Source organism: Anolis carolinensis, chromosome 3 (genome assembly GCF_035594765.1).
Source record: "Anolis carolinensis isolate JA03-04 chromosome 3, rAnoCar3.1.pri, whole genome shotgun sequence".
In the NCBI taxonomy this organism is placed as follows: Eukaryota; Metazoa; Chordata; class Lepidosauria; order Squamata; family Dactyloidae; genus Anolis; species Anolis carolinensis.
The window spans coordinates 39,129,506-39,138,134 of NC_085843.1; positions in this window are offsets into that span (position 1 = coordinate 39,129,506).

Here is an 8,629-nt window from a genome sequence, read left to right on the forward strand (position 1 = left end):
TGTCTTCAGGGGGAGTGCGACCCCATCCAACACAGGCTGTAGCCCTATTCCCTGTTCGGCCCTACAACTGACCAGGAGGACCTCTGTCTTGTCTGGATTCAATTTCAATCTGTTCTCCCTCATCCAGGCCGACACAGCGGCCAGACACGGGTTCAGGACCTGAACAGCCTCCTTAGTGACAGGTGGAAAGGAGTGACAGAGCTGGACATCATCTGCGGACACCGCACTCCGAAACACCGGATGATAAAACACACAAATACTGAAATAAAATCCCAAAAAACCCCACATAGGAAAATAGCAATTAAAACCTAACATCAAATTAAACCTAACATTAGTGAATTAAACCTAGAACCAACAAATTAAACCAACATAGACAAAAATTATATAATAACAGAAAATCTGAACAAACATCCACATTAATTTACAGATTAAATGGATATTAGAAGTAGATAAAAATAAAAATGCAAATAAATCCATATAACATTTTCTAAAGAAATCCTGACTTCCAAGAAACATTTTGCAGGTGCCATTAAAGAAAAAAAGTAAAGGGCATTGAACTGATTCTCTTCTCAGTCCATTTGTCATCCCTGCATCTGTGCCCATTCAATCACTACACACATACTGTTGCAGAATGTCTTCCATTGGAATTGAGCTTGCCTGTTCTCAGGTCATTGAGCTGTATGTTTCAGTGAGTTGTTTCTTCTCATTATCTGCTCTAATTGGGGAGAAATGGAACTGCTTGGGACAGAAACTGTCAAAACTGTTTCTCTGATGTGTGCATAAGGAGATAAATTGGCAGCTTAGCCTTGACTGGGGATCCTAGGAAAGTTTACCAACTGCAGCTAATTGCTTACTCTATTTGGATCAAGTAAATGGGCCACAATCCCACAAATGAGAAAAGCAATGCTCTTGGCAGGAGCTGAGCTATGGTTCTTTGAGGAGCACCAAAAGTGTTTCTGGGAGTACTGATTAGTCACATTGCAGACTTTGCCTTCTGAGTGCAAAGTTTGTTTTTGCTGCGTGAAATATTCTTGTTACAGAGGGAGTAGGCAATTCATGAACATGAACATCCATACAGTCCAGAAGTTATTTTTCTATTCACGCCAAAGTAAATAATCTAATCCATATTTTTCCTTTAGATTTGTGGATTATCCACAAATTAAAGAATTTTTCAGTACATTCATTAGAGATTCATGGTCTCCAGTTCACTGTTGAAAAGACTACATGAGAAGATGAGTGCAAATGAAGGTCATTCAACTCTTCTGGCTCCATAGGTGTAAATTGAAATACGAAAGGTTTAAAACCATCTACTTTTGTTCTGCTTGTGGAGCTGTGGCTTTGCACATCTGTGATAATTGTTAGATGTTTATTCCAAAAACCAATATTTTCATGAATTGATTCTATTGGATCATAGCTCTTACTCTTGAAGCAAGTTCTGAGAAAGAAATTCACACATTATTTCAGAAAGTTTGCAGTCCTATGGTTTGTAGCATATTTGGACCAAAGGAAATAATAACCAAATGCAGCACATTCACTGAAGCAAACATTCAAAAAGCAGAAAATGTGTCAGGTAATAAGACTGGAGAAGGTAGTAATCAGAATATAAAACCACAATCAAGAGTATAGAGATATAAAAAGCATAAAATATAAGTGGCATCTTATTGTTCCTTTGATCCATTTAGCCCAGTATTATCAACCTGACTCTTTAGGATTTCAGACACAATTCTTTCCTAGCCTTCCTGAGAGAGCTTTAGAAATCCTTAGTGGTCTTTCATAAAAGTTTTAACCATCCTAATTCTGCTTAGCTTCTGAAACGAAATTCAGTTTTTTAAGGTAGAATGTTGCTTTTAAGATGTAGCAGAAATAGGTAAAGATTTAGTATGTTATTCCATCATTTTTGTTCCCATGTTCCAGAATTTAGAGATCCAACCTTTGAATCAGATTCTGAAACTCACCTCCATAAAAGCTTTGCTATCAAAACAGCCTGAGGGTAGAAAGAAAAGAAAGAAAAGAGCAAATGTATAAATTAGGGCTATTGAATATCTACCTGTAAGACCTTTGTTCAAATCTTGGTTAAATAGAAAGCTTAATAAGTTGACCTTTGAAGAGGCACCATCTGCCAGCCAAAGACCACACAGACTTGTTGTGGAAGTGAAGAGAATCTACCCACTGAGCTCTTTGAAAGTGAGTTACAAGTAGAGATACATGTAAAATCCATTTATCCAGGATTCAGATATCACAATCATCATCATCATCGGCGATCCCACATGTCTGAGTATGATTGCCTTCCAACTGTAGGGTCTTGGCAGTAGATTTGTAGGTGACTGTTGAAACCTATTCCTGATCTGCATATTCTTTCACAGTGAGGACATCAGTTTCCAGGTGGAAAGCAGTCTCGACAAGGGTTGGTTTGACACGCCTTTCTCTTGACATGTTTTTCCCTTTCGTCCTCCATTTGTGCCTCTTCAACACTGTTAGTAACAGCTGACCTCCAGTTAGAACACTCAAGGTCCGGGGTTTCCTAGTTCTCAGTGTCTATGCCACAATTTTAAGGTTAGCTTCAAGCCCATCTTTAAATCTCTTTTGCTGTCCACCAACATTCCCTTTTCCGTTCTTGAGTTGAGAGTATAGTAACTACTTTGGGGGACGGTGATTGGGCATTCAAGCAATGTGGCCAGTCCAGTGAAGTTGATGGCGAAGGATCATCACTTCAATGCTAGTGGTCTTTGCTCCTTCCAGAATGCTGACATTTGTTTGCCTGTCTTCCCAAGAGATTTGCAGGAATTTTCAAAGGTAAGGCTGATGGAATCGTTTCAGGAGTTGAGTGTGACGTCTATAGATGGTCCACGTTTCACAGGGTTGGGAGAACAGTAGCCTTATAAACAAGCACCTTGGTGTCCTTATGAATGTCCTGATTCTCAAACACTTTCTGCTTTATTCGGAATAATGCTGCACTTGCACAGCTCAGATGGTGCTGTATTTCAGTATTGATGCTGATGATCAAGGGGGATTCAAATATAAAGTTAAGGAGTTTTCTGTGTTCACTTCAAAGTATTGCACAGTCAGAACTCCTCCTTATTTACATGTCAGTGACATCAGAATAGCATTTTGGCCTTAGGGAAGGAAGAAGGTGTCAGGTCCCTGGCTGCTGGGCACCAATAACCTTACACAGAGGCCAGTCTCTATCTAATATCTTTATTAAGGAAATATATAAAATCAATAAAAACAAGTGAAGAATATAGTTCAGAAGCAGACCTTTCAAATGAGGTCAAATATAGTCCAAAAATGTATTGTCCAATAAATGATATTAGAGTTCAAAGTTTTAATCCACTTGACCAAAACACACACTTTGCCAAGCAATAGTGTGGGGAAATAACAGAGTCTTAGAGTCCAATGAAGCTTGACAACAAGGCTGGAAATAAACTTGATTCTTGACTAGGTCTGTGACTGGAGACAAGGCAAAACATGAAGCATGAAGCAGGGTCCGTGGTAAAACTGCGAGGCAGGGCAAGGCTTGAAGCTTGATCCGGGAAACAAGGAACTGGGGTTACGAAGTCCACACACGATCTCTCTCCTGAAGGTGATCAATTGACTCCGCAAAGAATCCCTCGCGCCAAACACCTATATTGGGTCTCGTTTTCCCGCCAACAGAACTCTTTCCCTAGAGAACGAGAAGCGAAACCCAACTCTGTCCAGATGTGTGACTCCTTAGAATTTCCCAAGGGAAGCAGACCTAATCAGCTTGATGTTTGGCAGCGATGCGTAAACTCCTCCATTGGGCTTCTCTGACTCCCCTTTCTCTAGAATAAAATTCCTTCCTGGGAAACGGAGGGGAGTTCTGCCCAAGGCCTGTTTGACTGAATTCTTGAGGGCAAACATCAACATCCTGCAGGTGAAGGGACTCCGGCTCTTGCTGAACCGGCGAAAACCCCATGTTTTCCTCTTCGTCTGCCACAATAGTACTAGGAACAGGACTACAAGGCCCATGAGTCATCACAGAAGGCGGGCTTGCCTTCACTCATCTGTGGTATACTCCACAGAGTGAGAAACCTCAGGTCTTTCTACTCTTCACAGCTAGAGCTCTGCCACTCCTGCTTCTGTCAGATCTTCTGCAAACTGGTTGATGAAAGAAAGGGGTCCAAAGAATTTGAGAGTGGGCTAAGAGAAGAGACAGATATCTCTCCCCATTCCTAGTTGTGAACAAATGAAGTCATTTGGCTACACTGCATAAGTCTCACTGAAAAAAGTTCTACAAGAATGAATGGAATTTACAATCTGAATCACATCCAAACAAATAATTCATTTTTATAAATCTACTTTAAGTGAATCTACTTTAGGTAGGACTAATTTTGGATGTAGCCCATATTTAGTAGTAAACGTAGCATACATTTTATTACAATATTAGTATTTATAGGCAGTTACTCTGTAGAGGTATACAAAGGATTATTGTAGAACCTTTGAGCTAAAGAAGTTTGTAACATAACCTTTCATAAATTCAGTCTTCATTGAATGTATCTGATGCTTGACAGTTCATCTACAGCAGGTAGTTTAGCTCAGTGTAAATATGCTCTGGAAAAAGCCCTGGATTCAGGACATTGGTGCCAAATTTAGGGCCACTGTCTAGATCAGGGATCCTCAAACTTTTTAAAAGCTGGTTCATGGTCCCTCAGATTGTTGAGGGGCCGAGCTATAATTTGAAAAAAAAATCCACAAATGAATTCCTATGCACATTGCACATATTTTATTTGTAGTACAAAAAAAATGAAAGAGCAATACAATATTGAAAATTAAGAACAATTTTAACCAACATAAACTTACCAGTATTTCAATGGGAAGTGTGGACCTGCTTTTGGCTGATGAGACAGTCAAGTTAATTAGGATTGTTGTTGTTGTTGTTGTTGTTCTTACTGTTGTATGCTTTCAAGACATTTCAGACTTAGGGTCTAAAGTTTAAGCCGGGGGCTAGGTAAATGACATTGGAAAGACACATCTGCACCACAGGCCTTAGTTTGAGGACTCCTGGTCTAGATGGTCTGGGTACACATTCACTCTGCTGGGGCAAACCAGGCACCACATTCTGATATCAGAAGAGACACTCCTAATGTCCAGGAACTTTTATGGAGCTTCATGGCCAGCTAGGAGCAATGAGGACACAGCCATTATCCATTTCCCTCTCTTCTTGTGATGGCATCACTGTCTAGTCTGCATAGCAAATCAGACCTAACTCCAGGCTGCCTCGAAGCCATAGGATACTCCAAAGTTTCCAGCAAACTCCTGAGTAGGGCAAAGTCAGTTCAAACAAAAACCCTTGAAATACTCACTGAAAGCCACTGGGCATTGAGGGGAAAGCCAATAAGCTGTTCAGGATGAATCTCGGTTTTCATGTTTGTGTAGACAAGACCTGAATCTTCTTTCTCCAAGTTCAGCTCAAAGGTGCTACTAGATTCCATTGTATATTGAAATAATAGTACAGAATAAAAGGAAAATGATTACTTTGAGCTGATTACTTTGCAGCAAAGGCAAAGCAGGAATGATGCTTGATTGTAGCATTTATAACAATGTCAAACCAAAGGTTCCACAAATAAGAAAAAAATGTTAGGCGTTAAGAAAATAATCAAAGAGGTTAGGCACAGTCATCCCCTTAGCATAGGAAGGAATAAGGCATTGAAACAGACCAATGATTCCCTACCCTCTTCTTGCTCCAGTTCTCCTTGTCACCTAAGTGCTGTACTTACATTAATCAGCCAGTTTCACAATGAAAGGCTGTGTACTTTATGCAATAGCTGCATCGTGGAGTTCCTATAGGAAATGGAGGCCTAGACCTTCTTGGCTTTTTAATGGGACCTGTCAAGGGAATTCGCCACTGATGAGGAAATGAGCCTCATTCGCTAGAGCTCTGGCTTTAACCTCCCAATACCACGGTGAGTTGGGTTAAGTGCACTTTGTGGCTTTTTTCTCCGCTGCACCAGCCATCTACTTAATGCAAAAATGCCACTTCCCAGCTTTAACTTGGCGAAGCAAAGTGCAGCATGACAAAAGCACAGTTGGAAGGGAGTGGAGTGAGAAGGAACGTGTGCATGTTTATTCGTTCCCATTACAGCCCTTAGTTGTTCTAAACACAGATCGAAAGCTTTCCTTCCAAAAGGCCCCTCGGCACGTGTTTATTTGCACATAAATGACCGCAGGTGATTTATTTATCCCACACAGCTGGCTTCTGCCAAAGAGGCTGTGGCTTATACCTGCCAATACATTAATACTTCTTTTTACAGTGTTCAGAGAATTCACCATACCACAGGAGGTCAGAGAATCAAACAGTGTGGTTGGATCTCTCTCTCTCTCTCTCTCTCTCTCTCTCTCTCTCTTTCACTCTCAAAAGGGCTGTGATAATTTTATGGTACTTGAAAAGCACTTGTAGCTTCACATTGCTGCCAACTCAATAGAAGCAACTGGATCTCAACATTGTGGGCATTATTGTGGTTGCAACAGTGTCACAGAATGAGTTGTTATCCTGTATCCTCTTTTTCTTATAGTGTATTGTGCAATATTGGATTTCTCTTGAGACGCAAAAAAAAGGAATGGTTTACTGTTGTCAGAAGGAAGTGGCGGGACATCAAATGATGCTCGAGGCAGAGGACCAGATGGGACAAACTAATATATGATTCCCTTTGATCATTCCAACCTCCCCATGATGGGAGCTTATCCTGAACCTTTTCTGACTCTGTTATTGTTTATCAGGCATTCTGAACCATATGGCCACAATACGCGCCAGATCTAGCTCCTGTCAAAGGGTAATCTGCTTATTAAAAAGCATTTATCTTGATTTTACTCATTACTGTTGTTTTGAATTGTCACTACTTTACATAAATTTTTGCTTAAATTGAATTGTCACAGACTCTCTGCATTTTATTAGATTTTCCTGCTTGCTACCTTTTCCATTTTGCCTATGAGCAACTGTGTGTGTACAGTTTGTATTCTTTTTTAAAACATGGGATGTTCAAGATGAGTAGCAGCAGCAGCAGCATTTTTATCAATTTCATTAATTTATAAAGTCTTTATGGGCCATACCTGTCAAAATCAATGAATGAAATGAAAGTACAACTGTAAATATTGGAGCTTTTTAATTTTTTTAAACCACAAAATATATAGAATAGTATAAAATGATAAATGCCTGATAACTACAATAAATGCATGTATTTAATGATGTGGATTCAAATTCATGAGTTGTTGTTAACTCCTGACAATGACTTGAAATTTCCAATATTTTATTATTTATTAATATATTGTTAAGCTGAGGGAAATGGCTTTCTATATGATATCAATCAACCTTTATGGCCTTCCCCTTTTGCTATTGTCTTCAGGTCTGATGAACACTTTTCTAATGAGAAAATTTTGCAGATGATACAACGTGGTATCTCTGAAGGGGATGAGTCTGCCTATTGGGATGAGGTGGATTGGCTGCTCTCGTGGTGCAGGGATAATAATCTGGTTCTTAACATCAATAAGACCAAGGAGCTCATAGCGAACTATAGAAATAACAGACCAGAAATACAGCCCTTGATCATAAATGGGGACCAAGTGGAGCAGGTGGCCAGTTTTAAGTTCCTGGGTGTCACTGTTAAGGAGGATCTGACCTGGGGTGCTCATCCTGGGCACTCATGCTGACCTGGGGTGCACATATGGTTAAGAGAGCCCAGCAGAGACTATACTACCTGAGATTTCTAAGGCAACAACAACTGAATGAAAAACTGCTGGTGAATTTCTACTGCTGTGATATAGAGAGTGTCCTAACCTAGTGTATCTGCTCATGGTTTGGTAACTGCACAGTGGCAAACAGGAAGGCACTCCAAAGGATCATTACTTCTGCACTGAGCATCATTGGTTGCCCTCTCCCCTCTTTGGAAGAACTTTATGGGTCTCACAGCCTTAAGAAAGCTCAGAGCATTCTTGGGGATCCATCTCAACCCAGCATATTCTTTATTTTTAATTATTGCCATCTGGCAGAAAGTACAGGGTGACAAAGTCAAGGACAAATAGACTGAGAGATTGCTTTTATCCTAGAGCTGTGGCTATGTTGAACTCCATGGCTTCGCATTGAAGTGGCTTTGGGGGCTGTGCGGTGGTGGTTGGGGTATAGAGGGATGGGTGTGTTGTTTTTGTGGTGTCTTCTGGAGAAGACATTTAATTTCTTTGTGCAATAGCACATTTACAATAAATCTATTCATTCCCACATGCCATGATAGGAACAAGCTACTGTAAAAATAAGAGGAAAGAGTTAACTAAGTTGGCAAGCTAATGACATGTGAGAGATTATTCCCCAAGATACAGGAAAGAAGCAAGGTAAATTCAGAAGCATACATCCAGTCATAACTTTCACTGGCTGATAATTCAGTCATTTGTCCACATAACTGAAAACTCTACTCTGTTTTCATGAGGATTGGAGAGAGAGGTACAGACACCCTTGAGAAAGCCTCTTGTCTCTGTCTCCTTGTTTAGCCAAGTATCACTCCAGCACCTAGGAAATTGTTGATGGAAGATGCAGAGTTGTACAGGAAGCTCATTAAAACTAAATGTCCCTATGTGGTTTCAGTGTTCAACAGCATTCTTTATGGTGGAAATGAATTGTGAAAAT